Here is a 19,822-nt window from a genome sequence, read left to right as displayed (position 1 = left end):
GGAAGTAAAATATATGCTGATTTGTTGATTCAACTGACATTACAAAAAATACATTCCATTGCATGAGCTACATTTAATCTTTTGACATGTGAGTCGCCCCAGCGTGAGTTTTTATGCTCGTGATGTCAGAATGCACTCACTGTTCCAAAATGTGATTGTTACGCAACAGGACAGTTAACCTCTAGGGGCTAGGTGGGACGCTAGCGTGCCACCCGTGGTGCACTCCATCAACAGCAGGTGCATTTCAAGAGCGGCAAATTTGAATCCAAATAAATGTCAAAATTCAAATTTTTCAAAAATACAACTATTTTACACCATTTGAAAGATAAACATCTCCTTAATCTAACCACGTTTTACGATTTCAAAAAGGTTTTACGGCGAAAGCATAAATTTAGAGTATGTTAGGACAGTACATTTACAAGAGTTGTGTGTAATGTTTTGTCAAGTCAAAGACAGGGTCACCAAAACCATAAAACCAGCTAAAATGATGCACTAACCTTTTACAATCTCCATCAGATGACACTCCTAGGACATTATGTTAGACAATGCATGCATTTTTAGTTCTATCAAGTTCATATTTATATCCAAAAACAGCGTTTTACTATGGCATTGATGTTGAGGAAATCGTTTCCCTCCAATAACCGGCAGTCAAGTCAGCGTCACAAATTAAATAATTAAAATTAGAAAACATTGGTAAAATATTATATTGTCATTTAAAGAATTATAGATTTACATCTCTTGAACGCAATCAACTTGCCAGATTTAAAAATAACCTTACTGGGAAATCACACTTTGCAATAATCTGAGCACTGCGCCCAGAAAAATACGCGTTGCGATACAGACTAGACGTCATGTTGGGGAGATCTAAAATCGAAAATACTATGTAAATAATCCATTACCTTTGATTCTCTTCATCAGATGTCACTTCCAGGTATCACAGGTCCATAACGAATGTAGTTTTGTTCAAAAAAGCTCATCATTTATGTCCAAAAGTCTCCGTCTTGTTAGCACATGATGTAAGCCAGCCGGACTTCTCGTCATGAACGAGGGGAAAAAATATATTTCCGTTCGTTCAAACATGTCAAACGTTGTATAGCATAAATCATTAGGGCCTTTTTTAACCAGAACATGAATAATATTCAAGGTGGACGAATGCATACTCTTTTATAACGTATTGGAACGAGGGTACCCAACATGAACTCGCGCGCCAGGTGTCTAATGGGACATCATCGTTCCATGGCTCTTGTTCGGTCAGATCTCCCTCCAGAAGACTCAAAACACTTTGTAAAGGCTGGTGACATCTAGTGGAAGCAATAGGAAGTGCCAAAATATTCCTAAGCCCCTGTGTTTTTCAATGGGATAGGTTTAAAGTCAATACAACACATCAGGTATCCACTTCCTGTCAGAAAATGTCTCAGGGTTTTGCCTGCCAAATGAGTTCTGTTATACTCACAGACACCATTCAAACAGTTTTAGAAACTTTAGGGTGTTTTCTATCCATATATAATAAGTATATGCATATTCTAGTTACTGGGTAGGATTAGTAACCAGATTAAATCGGGTACATTTTTTTTATCCAGACGTGCAAATGCTGCCCCCTAGCCCCAACAGGTTAAGGCTCGCTGCCTGTTAATTATCTATAGGCTATGTTTCAACTAGCCAATTCCAAATAATTTTCTAACAAGTTGTATTTTCTAACAACAGTTTGAATTGAGGTGTGAGGTGCCTCATTAATTCACATAGAAGTGGCCCATTTCGGTGTTGCGGACAATTTATGTTTGAGGCTTTACTGAGCCGGACAAACTAACCTCTTCAAGGAGAGCCCTTCCCCATTTTTTCCGCACATCAATCAATCAATCAGATTTATTTATAAAGCCCTTCTTACATCAGCTGATGTCACAAAGTGCCGTACAGAAACCCAGCCTAAAACCCCAAACAACCAGCAATGCAGGTGTAGAAGCACGGTGGCTAAGAAAAACCTCCTAGAAAGGCCAGAACCTTAGGAAGAAACCTAGAGAGGAACCAGGCTATGAGGGGTGGCCAGTCCTCTTCTGGTTGTGCCGTGTGGAGATTATAACAGAACATGGTCAAGATGTTTAAACGTTCATAAATGACCAGCAGGGTCAAATAATCATCAGTGTTTGTAGAGGGTGCAACAGGTCAGCACCTCAGGAGTAAATGTCAGTTGGCTTTTCATAGCTGATCATTCAGAGTATCTCTACCACTCCTGCTGTCTCTAGAGAGTTGAAAACCGCAGGTCTGGGACAGGTAGCAGTGTCCTGTGAACAGGTCAGGGTTCCATAGCCACAGGCAGAACAGTTGAAACTGGAGCAGCAGCAACGCCACGTGGACTGGGGACAGCAAGGCGTCATCAGGCCAGGTAGTCCTGAGGCATGGTCCTAGGGGAGGGAGTGAGTGAGGGAGGGAGGGAGGGAGGGAGGGAGGGAGGGAGGGAGGGAGGGAGGGAGGGAGGGAGGGAGAGAGAGAGACTAAAATTCACACAGGAGAAATACTCCAGATATAACAGACTGACCCTAGCCCCCCCGACACATAAAATACTGGAGGCTGAGATGATACCCCCGGACAGGGCCAAACAGGCAGGATATAACCCTACCCACTTTGCCAAAGCACAGCCCCCACACCACTAGAGGGATATCTTCAACCACCAACTTACTATCCTGAGACAAGACTGAGAATAGCCCACGACGATCTCCCCCACGACACGAACCCAAAGGGGGGTGCAAACCCGGACAGGAAGATCACGTCAGTGACTCAACCCACTCAAGTGACGCACCCCTCCTAGGGACGGCATGGAAGAGCACCAGTAAGCCAGTGCCTCAGCCCCTGTAATAGGGTTTGAGGCAGAGAATCCCAGTCGAGAGAGGGGAACCGGCCAGGCAGAGACAGCAAGGGTGGTTCGTTGCTCCAGTGCCTTTCCGTTCACCTTCACACTCCTGGGCCAGACTACACTCAATCATAGGATCTACTGAAGAGATGAGTCTTCAATAAAGACTTAAAGGTCGAGACCGAGTCTGTGTCTCTCACATGGATAGGCAGACCGTTCTATAAAAATGGAGCTCTGTAGGAGAAAGCCCTGCCTCCAGCTGTTTGCTTAGAAATTCTAGGGACAGTAAGGAGGCCTGCGTCTTGTGACCGTAGCGTACGTATAGGTATGTACGGCAGGACCAAATCAGAAAGATGGGTAGGAGAAAGCCCATGTAATGCTTTGTAGGTTAGCAGTAAAACCTTAATCAGTCCTAGCCTTAACAGGAAGCCAGTTTAGAGAGGCTAGCACTGGAGTAATCTAATTTAAAAAAATTGCTTCTAGTCAAGATTCTAGCAGCCGTGTTTAGCACTAACTGAAGTTTATTTAGGGCTTTATCCGGGTAGCCGGAAAGTAGAGCATTGCAATAGTCTAACCTATTAGTGACAAAAGCATGGATACATTTTTCTGAATTTTTGGACAGAAAGTTAGATTTTTGTTACGTAGATGGAAAAAAGCTGTCCTTGAAACAGTCTTGACATGTTTGTCAAAAGAGAGATCAGGGTCCAGAGTAACACCGAGGTCCTTCAGTTTTATTTGAGACGACTATAGCCATTAATATTAATTGTCAGATACAACAGAAGATCTCTTTGTTTCTTGGGACATAGAACTAGCATCTCTGTTTTATCCGAGATTAAAAGTAGAACATTTGCCGCCATCCACTTCCTTATGTCTGCAACACAGGCTTCCATGGAGGGCAATTTTGGGGCTTTGCCATGTTTCATCGAAATGTACAGCTGTGTGTCGTCCGCATAGCAGTGAAAGTTGACATTTATGTTTCCGAATGACATCACCAAGAGGTAGGTAAAATATATAGTGAAAACAATAGTGGTCCTAAAACGGAGCCTTGAAGAACACCGAAATGTACAGTTCATTTGTCAGAGGACAAACCATCTACAGAGACAAACTGATATCTTTACGACAGATAAGATCTAAACCAGGCCAGGACTTGTCCGTGTAGACCAATTTGGGTTTCTATTCTCTCCAAAAGAATGTGGTGATCAATGGTATCAAAAACAGCACTAAGGTCTAGGAGCATGAGGACAGATGCAGAACTTCGGTCTGACGCCAATGAAAGGTCATTTACCACCTTCACAAGTGCAGTCTCAGTGCTATGATGGGGTCTAAACCCAGACTGAAGCATTTCATATACATTGTTTGTCTTCAGGAAGGCAGTGAGTTGCTGCGCAACAGCTTTTTCAATAATGTTTGATTAGGAATGGGAGATTCTCTATAGGCTGATTAGTTTTTTAAAATATTTTCAGGGTCAAGGTTTGGCTTTTTCAAGAGAGGCTTTATTACTGCCACTTTTAGTGAGTTAGGTACACATCTGGTGGATAGTCAAATGTTTAACATATGAGGGCGAAGCACAGGAAGCAGCTCTTTCAGTAGTTTAGTTGGAATAGGGTCCAGTATGCAGCTTGACGGTTTAGAGGCCATGATTATTTTCATCAATGTGTCAAGAGATATAGTGTTAAAAAACTTGAGTGTCTCCCTTGATCCTAGATCCTGGCAGTGTTGTGCAGACTCGGAACAATTGAGCTTTGGAGAAATGTGCAGATTTAAAGAGGAGTCCGTAGTTTGCTTTCTAATGATCATGATCTTTTCATCAAAGAAGTTAATTCATTTTTCACTGCTGAAGTGGAAGCCATCCTCTCTTGGGGAATGCTGCTTTTTACTTAGCTTTACTACAGTATCAAAAATATTTTTTGGGGATTGTATTTTGGATCCTGTATATGGATTACACTTGAGGCCCATGCGATTTCCACAGACTTGGGTGTGGCTGCCTTTTCCTGTTATGCTCCTTGCCTATGGAATAGCCTGCAGACTGAACTTAAACTTCAGACTCTTGTCCCCCTTGCTCATTTTAAATATTTATTGTAGCATTTTTATTTTATTATCTTCGGTTGACGCGAAAAACAAACAAAATAAAAATGCTACAATAAATATTTAAAATGAGCAAGGGGGACACTTGCTCATTTTAAATATTTATTGTAGCATTTTTATTTTTGTATTGCTTGTAACTGTTTCGGGTATTGCAAGTTCTTGTGCTGTTAGTAGAATAACCTGTGTGCATGTGAAATTTGTTGCTGTATTTTTTTTGTGTTATCTGTGATCGTTTTGTTTGTCTTGTGTAGTTTCTTAATCATTGTACCTAAACTGTATGTGTAAACATGTATACTCAGGGCCCAGCTGTAAAAAAAGTCATTGGTCTCAGTCTGTGTTCCTTGTTGAAATAAAGGTATAATAATATATGATGAATACAGCGACTGCAATTAGAAGGCGCAGTCTTGTTCGAACTGGCAATTTTTTGGGCTGGCGCTCGCATTGCCTCCATTGTTGTTTTCTTTACAAATACTAACTTTGGACATGTGCGTTCCTATCAAAGTAAGGGCCTTATTTTCTGTATATCCTGTCGTCATTTCTACTCTAGCATGAAGTGTATGTATGTATGTATGTATGTATGTATGTATGTATGTATGTATGTAATGTATGGAGCATAATGTATATACAGTTTTATTCACATGTTTTCAAGTTCTGGGGACAAATAATGCATTCCGATTATTGCATAGATTGTACTGGACACCTATGATGTGTGTAAAATACTTTTTTGAAGGTTGTAGTGATTTATAATGAGCTAATGCTAAGCTATTTACCAGCTATGTGTGGCACCATGTTTGTTGACATTATACAATGCATGTCACGGTCCTGTATGGCTCAGTTGGTAGAGCATGGTGTTTGCAACGCCAGGGTTGTGGGTTCGATTCCCACGGGGGACCAGTACGGAGAAAAAAATGTATGAAATGTATTCATTCACTACTGTAAGTCGCTCTGGATAAAAGCGTCTGCTAAATGACTAAAATGTAAAAAAAAAAAACGTAAATGTCTGTCAGACCAAAGATGCTATGAGGCAAAGGAATGGTTCACTCATCTTTCGGGTAAACTTCCGGAAGTGAATGACGGTAGACGACACCCCCTTCAACATGCATACTGCAAACAGACCAAACTCATCTTGTCTCCTCTTATTATCTTTGGTTGACGCGAAAAACAAACATGGCAACGCGCACGAAAACTACCCATCGTCCGATTACTTTCGATTTTAAACTGTTTTACTCAATTATTTCGATGAATGTTGAGCTCACCCGTGATGTATTATAAATAGTAATTGCTATTAGCTAATTCATATTGTGATTTCTGTCAGCTGAGAGTTATCTTAATATGACAGCTTGTGTTACATAAATCTTTCCTCAGTTAAAGCTAGGACTAACGTAGCCTATATTTTCCGGTTTGGATGATTGTGTTATGCTGTTGCTACCTCTGTGAATGTCTGAACGTTCCATCCCAAAATAAACTGGTCACATTCAGAACATAACTTTGTAAGGACTGTGTTTGTGCAATAATGTTTCTTTGAAAAAAACAGTGTGCCTAGCTCAAATGTTGACTGTTGCGTCAATCGAAACTGGATATTGTAAATAAGTGTTCTAATCACATCGGTTTGAGTGTACGCTGCAGGGACCACTGTAGAGTCACACCCGTTTGTTGGTACGTGTGAAAAGGATAATATCATTTGAAGGAACATTCTACATCACAATGGAAATGATTGCATCACAATACCCTGATGAAGACAGCTTGTCTGTCGAAACGTTGGATACTCAATTATTGCATCTGAGCTCCTAGATTGTGCGGCTCTCCTTTTAATTTTTCAAGTGTTCTACTCCGCTAGCCCAGCACCTTGCCTAAATTGGTGTGCGTTTCTTTCGCCTCTAGATGCATCACAATACCAGGCAGCCATTGTGAGTGTACCCATGAGTTTTTACCAGTCAAAATGCCAGAGTTAGAGGTTCCAAGCCTAACCTTTCATCTGTATTTCATCTCTCTTCAGAAGACTTAAAATAGACAGAGAGAGAGAGCGAGACGCAGATCTCAACCCAGAGTCAGAGCGTTCAGTCAGCCCGCTGACACCCCTATCAGATCACAGTCTACTTGAACAGAGCAATACTCAATCACGAGGCATCAAAGGAACTGAATAGTATTAAGAAATGCTATAGAAGGAAGGAAAGAAGTCTGGAACCCTGCCAAAAAAACAAATTCAATCCCTTTTAGACAACTTCCTGGACAAAATGTTTCACTGTAATAATGGTGTAACCTTGGAAGTAGAAAATCGAAACCGTATATTTGACCTCCTGTTTGCCTATCAAATCTAAACATTTAAGTAGACAACCTTAAAAAATTAACAACAGTGACAAAATGTTTGATGAATGCAAAAACCTAAAAGAAATTGAGAAACCTATCCAACCAAAAACAGACCCAGAAAACCTGAGCCTGTGCCTTAAACGATAGAGTAGATACACTAAGGAAAAAGAAGGAACAGCACGTCAGAAATCAGCTCAATGTAATTGAAGAATTCATAGAATCTAACCACTTCTGGGAAAATTTGAACACACTAAACAAACATGAGTTATCTATCCAAAATGGAAATGCATGGATAAACAAATCTTTTTGGCTCTATAACAAAGAACAAACAGCAAAAACATATACATGAGACGACCAGCACCCACTGGATTCTCCAATTACGTTGAATGAACTACATAACAAAATACAAACCCTCCAAATCAAAAAGGCCTGTGGGGTTGATGTTATCCTAAATGAAATAAAATATGCAGACCACAGATTCCAATTGGCTATACTTAAACTCTTTTAACATCCTCAGCTCTGGCATCTTCCCCAATATTTGGAACCAAGGACTGATCACCCCAAGCCACAAAAGTGGAGACAAATTTGATTCCATTAACTACCGTGGGATATGCATCAACATCAACCTTAGGAAAATCCTTTGCATTATCATTAACAGCAGACTCGTACATGTCCTCAGTGAAAACAACGTACTGAGCACATGTCAAATTGGCTTTTTACCAAATTACCGTACGACAGACCACGTATTCACCCTGCACACCCTAATTGACAAACAAACAAAGGCAAAGTCTTCTCATGCATTGTTGATTTCAAAAAGCTTTTCTCATTTTGGCACTTTACAAATTGATGAAAAGTGGTGTTGGGTGAAAAACATAAGACCATTATAAAATCCATCTACACAAACAAGTGTGCGGTTAAAACTGTCAAAACGCACATATTTCTTTCCACAGGCCGGGAGGTGAGACAGAGATGAAGCTTAAGCCCCACCCTCTTCAACATACAGTACCAAGCAAAAATTTGGACACACCTACTCATTCCAGGGTTTTTCTTTATTTTATTTTTACAGTTTTCTACATTGTAGAATAATAGTGAAGACATCACAACTCGGAAATAGCACGTATGGAGTCATGTAGTAATCAAAAAAGTGTTAAACAAATCAAAATATAGATATTCTATATTTGAGATTCTTCAAAGTAGCCACCCTTTGCCTTGATGACAGCTTTACACACTCTTGGCATTCTCACAGTCAGCTTCATGAGGTAGTCACCTGGTGTGCCTTGTTTTTTAAAAATGTATTTCACCTTTATTTAACCAGGTAGGCTAGTTGAGAACAAGTTCTCAATTGCAACTGCGACCTGGCCAAGATAAAGCACAGCAATTTGACACATACAACAACACAGAGTTACACATGGAATAAACAAAACATACAGTAGAACAAAAGAAAACAAAAAGTCTATATACAGTGAGTGCAAATGAGGTAAGTTAAGGCAATAAATAGGCCATGGTGGCAAAGTAATTACAATATAGCAATTAAATACTGGAATGGTAGATGTGCAGAAGATGAATGTGCAAGTAGAGATTCTGGGGTGCAAAGGAGCAAGATAAATAAACAAATAAATACAGTATGGGGATGAGGTAGTTGGATGGGTTATTTACAGATGGGCTATGTACAGGTGCAGTGATCTGTGAGCTGCTCTGACAGCTGGTGCTTAAAGCTAGTGAGGGAGAATGTGTCTGCAGCCTCAGAGATTTTTGCAGTTCGTTCCAGTCATTGGCAGCAGAGAACTGGAAGGAAAGATGACCAAAGGAGGAATTTGCTTTTGGGGGTGACCAGTGAGATATACCTGCTGGAGCGCGTGCTACGAGTGGATGCAGCTATGGTGACCAGTGAGCTGAGATAAGGCGGGGCTTTACCTAGCGGAGACTTGTAGATAACCTGTAACCAGTGGGTTTGGCGACGAGTATGAAGCGAGGTGATCGATTGAATAGCATGCATTTAGTTGCGTTTAAGAGCAGTTGGAGGCCACGGAAGGAGAGTTGTATGGCATTGAAGCTCGTCTGGAGGTTAGTTAAGTGTCCAAAGAGGGGCCAGAAGTATACAGAATGGTGTCGTCTGCGTAGAGGTGGATCAGAGAATCACCTGCAGCAAGAGCAACATCATTGATGTATACATGTATACGTATATTTCTTTAAAACCTCTTGGGGATACCGTAGGATAGGGGGCGCCACAGCGCATTTTGAAAAAAATTAGTTCCCATTTTCAACGGCCTACTAATCAAACTCAGAAGCTAGGACATGCATATACTTATTATATATGGATAGAAAACACCCTAAAGTTTCTAAAACTGTTTGAATGGTGTCTGTGAGTATAACAGAACTCATATGGCAGTCAAAACCCCGAGACCGATTGAAACAGGAAGTGTCATTCTGAATTGTGGACTCGACTTCATCACTTTGCCTATTAATCACACCGTGAGCAATGGTTCACTGAGCACTTCCTATTGCTTCCACTAGATGTCCCCAGTCTTTTCACAGTGGTTTGAGCCTTATACAGTCGAAACTCAGTGAATGAGAGGCATTGGAAATTGGTCACAGGGGATGGGCCATCACCATTATGACGCCGGCGGCCCTGTCTACCCCCACCTTTGGAAACGTTTCAAAACACTCTGCAATCGTCCCCGTCGAATCTTATTGGCTCTCTTGGTGTTACAGGCCCTGAAGATTAATGTTTTACAACGTTTGACATGTTTGAACGAACCTAGAGGAGAAAAAAAAAGATTTTCCTAAACTACTGTCCCGCGCACGTCGGAGCATTGGGAGACAGCCCTAGGACACGCTACCAACAGCAGGCTAATGGAACATGAATGATGGACTTTTTCGACCGAAAATACATCTGTTGTGGACCTGGGATTCCTGGAAGTGCTTTCTGATGAAGACAACTAAAGGTAGGCGATTATTGACAACATTATACAAGATCAGATGTGACTTGCGATTGTTCCAAGATGGCGCGGCGCTAGTTTTCCAGGCTCATTTTCTGAGTATCGCAAAGTGTGATTACCCAGTAAAGTTAATTTAAAATCTGGTATGACAGGTGTTCTCAAGAGATATTCATCTATAAATGTTAGATTGACAATATAAATTTAAAAAATTGTTTTCGAATAGTAATAACGGGAATTATGCACTGTTTCCCGGGACGCATTTGAGGGGAAAATAGTTAGTCAACGTCAGACGCCGATGTAAAATGCTGTTTTTATATATAAATATGACCTTTATTGAACAAAAGAATGCATGCTGTGTGTAACATGATGTCCTAGGTGTGTCATCTGATGAAGTTTGTAAAAGGTTAGTGCTGCATTTAGCTGTCTTCTGGGTTTATGTGACATTATATGCTAGCTTGAAAAATGGGTGTCTGATTATTTCTGGCTTGGTACTCTGCTGACATTATCTAATGTTTTGCTTTCGCTGTAAAGCCTTTTTGAAATCGGACAACGTGGTTAGATTAAGGAGATGTTTATCTTTCAAAGAGTGTATGTTTGAAAAATTTGAATTTTGACATTTATTTGGTTTCAAATTTGCCGCTCTTGAAATGCACCTGCTGTTGATAGGGTGCACCACGGGTGGCACGCTAGCGTCCCACATAGCCCCAAGAGGTTAAGCAAATAAACAAAGAGAAATGACAGTCCATCATTACTTCAAGAGACATGAAGGTCAGTCAATCTGGAAAATTTCAGTCGCAAAAACCATCAAGTGCTATGATGAAACTGGCTCTCATGAGGACCGCCACAGGAAAGGATGACCCAGTTAACTGCTGCAGAGGATAAGTTCATTTAGAGTTACCACCCTCAGAAATTGCAGCCCAAATAAATGCTTCACAGAGTTCAAGTAACAGATACATCTCAAAATCAACTGTTCAGAGGAGACTGCATGAATCAGGACTTCATGGTCGAATTGCTGCAAAGAAACTACAACTAAAGGACACCAATGAAATGAAGACTTGCTTGGGCCAAGACATTCAAGCAATGGACATTAGAGCGGTAGAAATCTGTCCTTTGATATGATGAATCCAAATATGAGATTTTTTATCCAATCTTTGTGAGACGCAGAGTAGGTGAACGGATGATCTCCACTTGTGTGGTTCCCACCGTGAAGCATGGAGGAGGTGTGATAGTGTGGCGGTGCTTTTCTGGTGACACTGTCAGTGATTTATTTAGAATTCAAGGCACACTTAACCAACATGACTACCACAGCAGTCTGCAGTGATAGGCCATCCCATGTGGTTTGCGCTTAGTGGGACTATCATTTTGTTTTTCAACCGGAAAATGACCCAAAATACACCTCCAAGCTGTGTAAGGGCTATTTGACCAAGGAGAGTGATGGAGTGCTGCATCAGATGACCTGGCCTCCACAATCACCCAACCTCAACCCAATTGAGGTGGTTTGGGATGAGTTGGACTGCACAGTGAAGGAAAAGCAGCCAACAAGTGCTCAGCATATGTGGGAACTCCTTCAAGACTGTTGGAAAACCATTCCCCATGAAGCAGGTTGAGAGAATGCCAAGCGTGTGCAAAGCTGTCATCAAGGCAAAGGGTGGCTACTTCGAAGAATCTTAAATATAAAATATATTTTGAATTAACATTTTTTAAATGTTTTGGTTACTACATGTGTGTTATTTCAGTTGTGATGTCTTCACTAACATTCTACAATATAGAATCCACACTTTTGACTGGTACTGTATATATAAACGAATTGGCGAGGGCACTAGAACAGTCTGCAGCACCTGGCCTCACTCTACTAGAATCTGAAATCAAATGTCTACTGTTTTCTGACGATCTGGTGCTTCTGTACCCAACCAAGGAGGGCCTACAGCAGCACCTAGCTATTCTGCACAGATTCTGCCAGACCTGGGCTCTGACAGTAAATCTCAGTAAGACAAAAATAATGGTGTTCCAAAAAGGTCCAGTTGCCAGGACCACAAATACATATTCCATCTAGACACCGTTGCCCCAGAGCACACAAAAAAAACTATGTGGTTCTTCCTTTATAAGTTGTCATTCTATGGCATGTTATTTAAGTGTCAGCCATTGTTGCCGTTAATGTTAGTTAGTGCTAGTCTGCCCACCAGAGGGCATCTTTGAGAAACTAAGTTATTGAAATGACATGGAGCTGTAGGCCTGAGTTAAAGGGAGCCTTGAATAGAACAGACCATATGGGATGGATTTTTAGAAATGTAGCTTAATTAATTTGATGAATATTATGGTGTTTCTATTCCAAGAAAAAAACGAAAATGCATTTCTTACTGTAGCCGATGTAGGCCTAAGTGTTTCCGTTAGGAAAATACGATGCTGTACAACGTGACCGGTCGTCAGTAGACCTAGGCTACTAAGTGACTGCGAGCGAAGAGCAAAATAATCCTAACATTCCACATAAAAATCGGATTGATTTATAAAGACCAGTCCCCAAGCTCTGTCATTCAGTGATATTTATTCCCATAGTAATTTCTGGATCCAGACAGATATGGTTAGGAAACAATGCATTTGGGGGTCTATGCAAAAGAGATGGGAGAAGTGACACGCCTCGCAAACATCCATTAATACATTTAAGTTCCCTAAACTCAGCAAGAGTCTATTGTCCTGCTGATAGCCCATTAAGGGTGGATGGCTTCTTGTTTATTCTTAAAAGAACTCCAGCTCAGAGAAGAGAAAGGAGTCTTGAATAATTAAACACTGACAGTGGACTTGGTAAGACATTTTATATAGTTTTTTTTTTTGTCTGACAAAGACCTTTTGCATGGCCCAGGCATGGATCAAAGCTGGCGAGATATTCAATGATGTCATCTTCACAGACGAGTCAACCGTGGCCCTTGCTACAGAAAAAACCGCGCCAGCAGAGTAAGTAGACCTACACCTGTTTAAACAGCACATTACGCAACGCTAGTGAGACTCACCACTTTAAACCGCACATTACTCAACGCTAGTGAGACTCGCCACTTTTAACCTCTATGGGACCCTCTTCCCGTTCTCATCCCGGTAACGGGATTGCTTGACAAGATAGCAAAAATCTAAATTTCAATTTCTCAAACAATCAACTATTTTACACCATTTTTGAAAGATAAACATCTCCTTAATCCAACCACGTTGTCCGATTTTAAAAAAGGCTTTACGGCGAAAGCATAAAGTAACATTATGTTAGGACAGTACATAGACAAAAAATTACACACAGCCATTTTCAATGCAAGGACAGGCGTCACCAAAAGCAGAAAACCAGCTAAAATTATGCACTAACCTTTGACAATCTTCATCAGATGACACTCCTAGGACATTGTTAGACAATACATGCATTTTTTGTTCTATCAAGTTCATATTTATATCCAAAAACAGCATTTTACATTGGCGCGTGACGTTCAGAAAATGTATTTCCCCAAACTTCCGGTGAATCAGTACTGCAATTTACAAAAATACTCGTCATAAATGTTGATAAAATATTAAACTGTTATTCAAGAATTATAGATTAACATCTCCTGAATGCAACCGCATTGACAGATTTCAAAATAACTTTACTGGGAAAGCACACTTTACAATAATCTGAGTACTGTGCTCAGAAAAATACACTACGCAATACAGATAGCCGCCATTTTGGAGTCATCTAAATGCATAAATAGCATTATAAATATTCACTTACCTTTTAATTATCTTCATCAGAAGGCACTTCCAGGAATTCCCAGGTCCACAACAACTGTTGTTTTGTTCGATAAAGTTCATAATTTATGTCCAAATAACTCCATGTTGTTTGCGCATTCAGTAAGCTACTCAAAATGTAGGACGCGTGAGGAAAATGTCACGACGAAAAGTAAAAAAAAAAAAATAATCTATTTACGTTCGTTGAAACATGTCAAACGTTGTATAGCATCAATCTTTAGGGCCTTTAGAATGTGAAGATTCAGTAATATTCCAACCGGACTCATGCATTGTCTTGAAAAACGTTTTGGAACAGAGCTTCCTCTCTCGTGAATGCGCGCCAATGAACTGACATCCTTCCCTGGGTTACCAACTTCCCAGCCTTCTCATTCGGTCTCTGTTCATCATAGACGCCTCAAACAACTTTCTAAAGACTGTTGACATCTAGTGGAAGCCTTAGGAAGTGCAAAATGAATCCTTAGTCACTGTGTGTTCGATTGGCAATGACTTGAAAAACCTACAGGCACCAGATTTTTCATTTCCTGGTTGTATTTTTCTCTGGTTTTTGTCTGCCATATGAGTTCTGTTATACTCACAGACACCATTCAAACAGTTTTAGAAACTTCAGAATGTTTTCTATCCAAATCTACTAATAATATGCATATTCTAGTTTCTGGGCCAGAGTAGTAACCTGTTTAAATTGGGTACGTTTTTCATCCGGCCGTGAAAATACTGCCCCCTAGCCCAGACAGGTTAACAGCACATTACTTAACACTAGTGAGACTCACCACTTTTAACAGCACTTTACTCACCACTTTTAACAGCACATTACTCACCACTAGTGAGACTCAGCACTTTAAACAGCACATTACTCATTACCTTGCCTACGGTAGGCCTACAGTATATCTACAAATATTTGTTTCATCTCTACATGTAGGTCTCCTGATTTTAAACCCAATACAACCTGTTTGGAATCAACTGAAAACATTAATCCGTGACTCTGCCAAACCTACAAGCAAAAATTAACTGGTGAAGGCCATCAAGCCGTTTTGGCTTGAGAACCTGACCATACAACAATGCAACAAATACATTGATCATCTCAGCAAGGTTTTACCTGTGGTCGTGGAGCTACTAAAATGTAGCTGAAATGTACAGTTGTTGAAATAAACATCTGCATTTTGAGTATTTTTATCATTATTTTATTAATGAAAGCATAAAGATGTTGATGATCAAATGCTGTACATTTATATGCTTTATCTGACATTTTGCAGTTGCGTGAGGTATATTTTACATTTGTTATATTGTTGTTATTAGTCCCACCCTTCAGCTCCATTCAACCCCTCCCATCTATCTCTTAACACCATCCATATAGGATTTCTATTTGCCATATATTTTTCAACTGTGGTTTCTATTCTCATAGTTTCTACAGATTGTAAGTTAAAGATGACATTTTTGCTAAAAGTATTATTATATTATTGATTGATTTGGCTATGACTTTTCAAATCACCCAGTATTGTCATCTGCATGGTTAGCTCCAGGTAAATGTTGCAATTCTTTAGCCATTCCTGGACCTGTAACCAAAAACGAGCTACATATGGACAGTACCAAAACAAATGATCTTATGACTCTGCCTCCTCACAGCAAAATCTGCAGAGCTGGGAAGGTTGTATCCCCCATATATAACATTCTATTGGTTGCTAGAATTTTTAATAATTTAAATAAAAAAATGCTAAGTTTTGAATCATAATATAATTCATATAATTCACTAGGTGTAGGCAAAACTATAAGCAAATAGGTAAACTGTGATATGACTAAAGAGTTAATCAAGGTGATTTTTCCACAAATAGACAAAGTTCCTTTCCATGGTAGCAAAATCTTATCTATTTTTGCTAACTTTCTATTAAAATGTATTGGAATGAGATCATTTCATTATTTTGGGATATGTATACCGAGTATGTCCACATCCCCGTCAGACCATTTTTATTGGTAAACTACACGGTAATGTAAAAGTTGTATTTTTTAGTGATCCAATATGTAATATAGTACACATATCATAATTTGGTTTTAATCCAGACAGGTCAGAAAGAGTATCTAGATCCTCTGAGGCTGTGGAGGAATTATAATTGTGGTTTTAAAAAGATAACAACGTACAATGAAACCTTTGTTTTTAAGCCCTGGATTTCTTATCCCTTAATATTGTTGTTGGATCTGATTTTAACAGCTAACATTTTGGTGGCAATAATAAATAGATATGCCGATAGTGGACAACCTTGTTTTACTTCTCTTGACAGTTTAAAACTTTCAGAGATGTAGCCATTTTTTACTATTTTACACCTAGGGTTACTATACATAATAACATTTTTATAAGAGATTCTCCAAAATTGAAATATTCCAGGCATTTATATTTAAACTCTAGTCGTATTTTATCAAAGGCCTTTTCAAAGTCGGCAATGAATACCAGGCCTAGTTTCCCAGATATTTCATAGTGTTCTATTGTTTCCAGTACTTATATTATCTCCAACATATTGTCCATGTAAAAACAAAAATCTAATTAGGATGAATAATATCAGACAATACCTTTAATTCTATGTGCTAAGCATTTTGCTAGAATTTCTACGTCACAGTACTGTAGTGTAAGAGGCCTCCCATTTTTTTTATTTTTTATTAAATTACTTTTTTAAATTTGTTTATTTATATTTACAACTTGGATCCTGTTTCAGTAATAATGAAATCAGACCTTCTTGTTGAGTGTCCAATAATCTACCATTTATATAGGTGTGGTTAAAACATGCTAATAACAGTCCTCTGAGTATATTGAAAAGGTTTGGTATACTTCCACTGTTATGGATTCCAGCCCAGGAGTTTTCCCAGCCTTAAAGGCTTTAATTGCATCAAGAAGTTCCTCCTCTGTAATTTGGCTTTCACATGAGTCTTTCTGTACAGATGTTCATTTTACATTATTAATAGGGAAAAAATCCATACAATTATCTTCGGTTAGTGGAGATGGAGGAGACTGAAATGAGAATTTATGCTTAAAGTACTTTACTTCCTCTTTCAAAATATTGTTTGGTGAATCATGGGTGACTCCATTTCGAACAAGTTTCAGTAAATCATTTTTGGTAGCATTCCATTTCCTTTGTTAATATGGACTCTTTTGACCGAAATTGCTTTTGTTTTAGAGATTGGTACTGAATTGCATGGCCTCTAAAGACACATTTTATAAGTGTCCTATACAATAAGGGGATCTGCTGTACCTATGTTATGTCAGAAAAAGTCTTATCGATTCTTCTGTCATAGTTAACTTGTTTTTATCATCCAATAGATTTTGATTAAATCTCCAATATCCTCACTCATGTGGAAATTCTGTAAGAGTAATATATATTCCGACTGCATATATGCTCCGACAGCATTCTGTCCCCTATCAACACTTTTCAAACTTTTGGTGCCAGAGAGAATGACATAAGAAAGTAATCAAGACAACAAGCTTGATTGAGCCCCGCCATGTATATCTCACTAGGTCAGGATATTTAAGTCTTTATATATCCACTATTCCATTATATCCATGACATTCATGATTTCCTTAAGTGCCTGAGGGTGATAGTTTGTAGTGTGATTTCCTTTCCGGTCCATAGAGGTATTTAAGACCGTATTAAAATCTCCCACCATAATAATAGAGTTTAGTGTTGCTTATAGAGTTCATCAATTATTATATATTTTTTCAAAGAAGTGTGGACCATCACTATTTGGACCGTATAGGTCAATGAGCCATATCTGTTCATGGTCCAATAACATATTAAAAATCATCCATCTACATTGAGGATCTGTTTGGACAGATGGGTGGCGTTAGAATTTTGGCTGTCAGACGTATTAAAATCAACCAATATCAGCCTTTAAATGCTTTATAATCCAAATGTTTAAAGTGCATGTGGGCGACAGAGAGAAACAAAAGGGTGCAGTTTGAGGCAATGTGGCAGAGAGCGATGCTTGCGCTGGAGATGGGGGTGTGAACAGGTGGGTCTGGGCAGGTGTGATGTAGTTGTCTTTTGGATGTGTATGTTTTGTAGTGTCTCTAAAAATATAAAATGAGTACAAAGAAAAATCAAGCTTGCAAAACACATCTGATTATTCATTATGAATAGGATTTGTTTGATTTTATTTTTGTTTACATTCTTAATTATAACCACAATGTCACAAATAATTGCGCACACACACACACAACATGAGTAGATTAACTTGGTCAAAACAGTCCAAACATTTCTTTATTAAGGACTCAGAAAGAATGTTGGTACTTATTTATTTTGATCCAAAGCCATGAATGAGTGAGTCACTCAGCTTTATGCTGACAAATCCTCGCTGGTCTCTCTTTCATTCAGTTTCTTCTTCACGTCAGCAAAGGACTCCGTGTTTCAGAAACTCACTTTATATAGAGGGTCTATCAGTCTTTCACACTGTGGTAAATAAAGCCCAGTTTGTTATTTAGAATGATTTGTTTCTGTTTTTAGAGGGAGAGAAACCAAAAGGCCACCGTGCCTATTTTCCGAAAATCGTGAGTACACGTCAAGTGTAATTACCTCATTTGTATTGACCTAAGTTCTCTCTCAACACCAGGACCACCACCAGCATTTTTTGTGTGTGTGCCTGATGCAGGACTCTAGTGCCAGAGACTGAAAACACCTCCATTAAGTTCTGAATAGAATAGAGAGTCAATTTGTGCCACAGTTTAGACTACTGATAGATCAGCGTTCTGACTCCCCCTTGTCGTAGTGCGCTGCAATGACAGAATGACGCAATCTGCCACCATCTACCATAAAAGGTTGCGGCATCAACTCCAAAACTTTTTAAGGAAGAACCACTGTACATACCTCGGCCTAAACGTCAGCGCCACAGGTAACTTCCACAAAGCTGTGAACGATCTGAGAGACAAGGCAAGAACGAGCCTTCTATGCCATCAAATGGAACATCAAATTCGACATACCACTGTGATGGAGTGCCTTAGACCACTGCGCCACTCGGGAGGCCCCTTGGCTAAAAATACTTGAATCAATTATAGAACCCATTGTCCTTCATGGTTGTGAGGTCTGGGGTCCGCTCACCAACCAATAATTCACAAAATGGGACAAACACCAAATTGAGAGACTGCATGCAGAATTCTGCAAAAATATCCTCTGTGTACAACGTAAAACACCAAATAATGCATGCAGAGCAGAATTAGGCCGATACCCTCTAATGATCAAAATCCAGAAAAGAGCTGTTCAATTCTACAAGCGATTCCCAAACCTTCCATAACAAAGCCATCAACTACAGAGAGATGAACCTGGAGAAGAGTGGTCCTGGGGCTCTGTTCACAAACACAAGCAGACCCCACAGAGCCCCAGGACAGCAACACAATTACACCCAACCAATTCATGAGAAAACAAAGTTATTACTTGACACATTGGAAATAATTAGCAAAAAAAGTCAGCAAACTAGAATGCTATTTGGCCTGAAACAGAGAGTACACAGTGGCAGAATACCTGACCACTGTGGCTGACCCAAACTTAAGGAAAGCTTTGACTATGTACAGACTCAGTGAGCATAGCCTTGCTATTGAGAAAGGCCACTGTAGGCAAACTTGGCTCTCAAGAGAAGACAGGCTATGTGCACACTGCCCACAAAATGAGGTGGAAACTGAGCTGCACTTCCTAACCTCCTGCCAAATGTATGACCATAATAGAGACACATATTTCCCTCAGATTACACAGACCCACAAAAAATGTGAAAACAAAACCAATTTTGATAGACTCCCATATCTATTGGATGAAATACCACAGTGTGCCATCACAGCAGCAAGATTTGTGACCTGTTGCCACAAGAAAATGGTCAACCAGTGAAGAACAAACACCATTGCAAATACAACCCATATTTATGTTAA

General features: G+C 39.6%; 1 protein-coding gene across 1 annotated transcript in view; it reads left to right on the top strand.

The window, feature by feature from the left end:
* gnai3 (guanine nucleotide binding protein (G protein), alpha inhibiting activity polypeptide 3) overlaps positions 1–19,822 on the top strand; it is a 73,146-nt gene that overhangs the window by 25,735 nt on the left and 27,589 nt on the right. The gene's annotated exons all lie outside the window — the stretch shown is intronic.

This window comes from Salmo salar, chromosome 13, assembly GCF_965601325.2.
Source record: "Salmo salar chromosome 13, fSalSal1, whole genome shotgun sequence".
In the NCBI taxonomy this organism is placed as follows: Eukaryota; Metazoa; Chordata; class Actinopteri; order Salmoniformes; family Salmonidae; genus Salmo; species Salmo salar.
The sequence above is the reverse complement of the archived record's forward strand: the minus strand, read 5'-3'. Positions and strand labels throughout refer to the sequence as shown.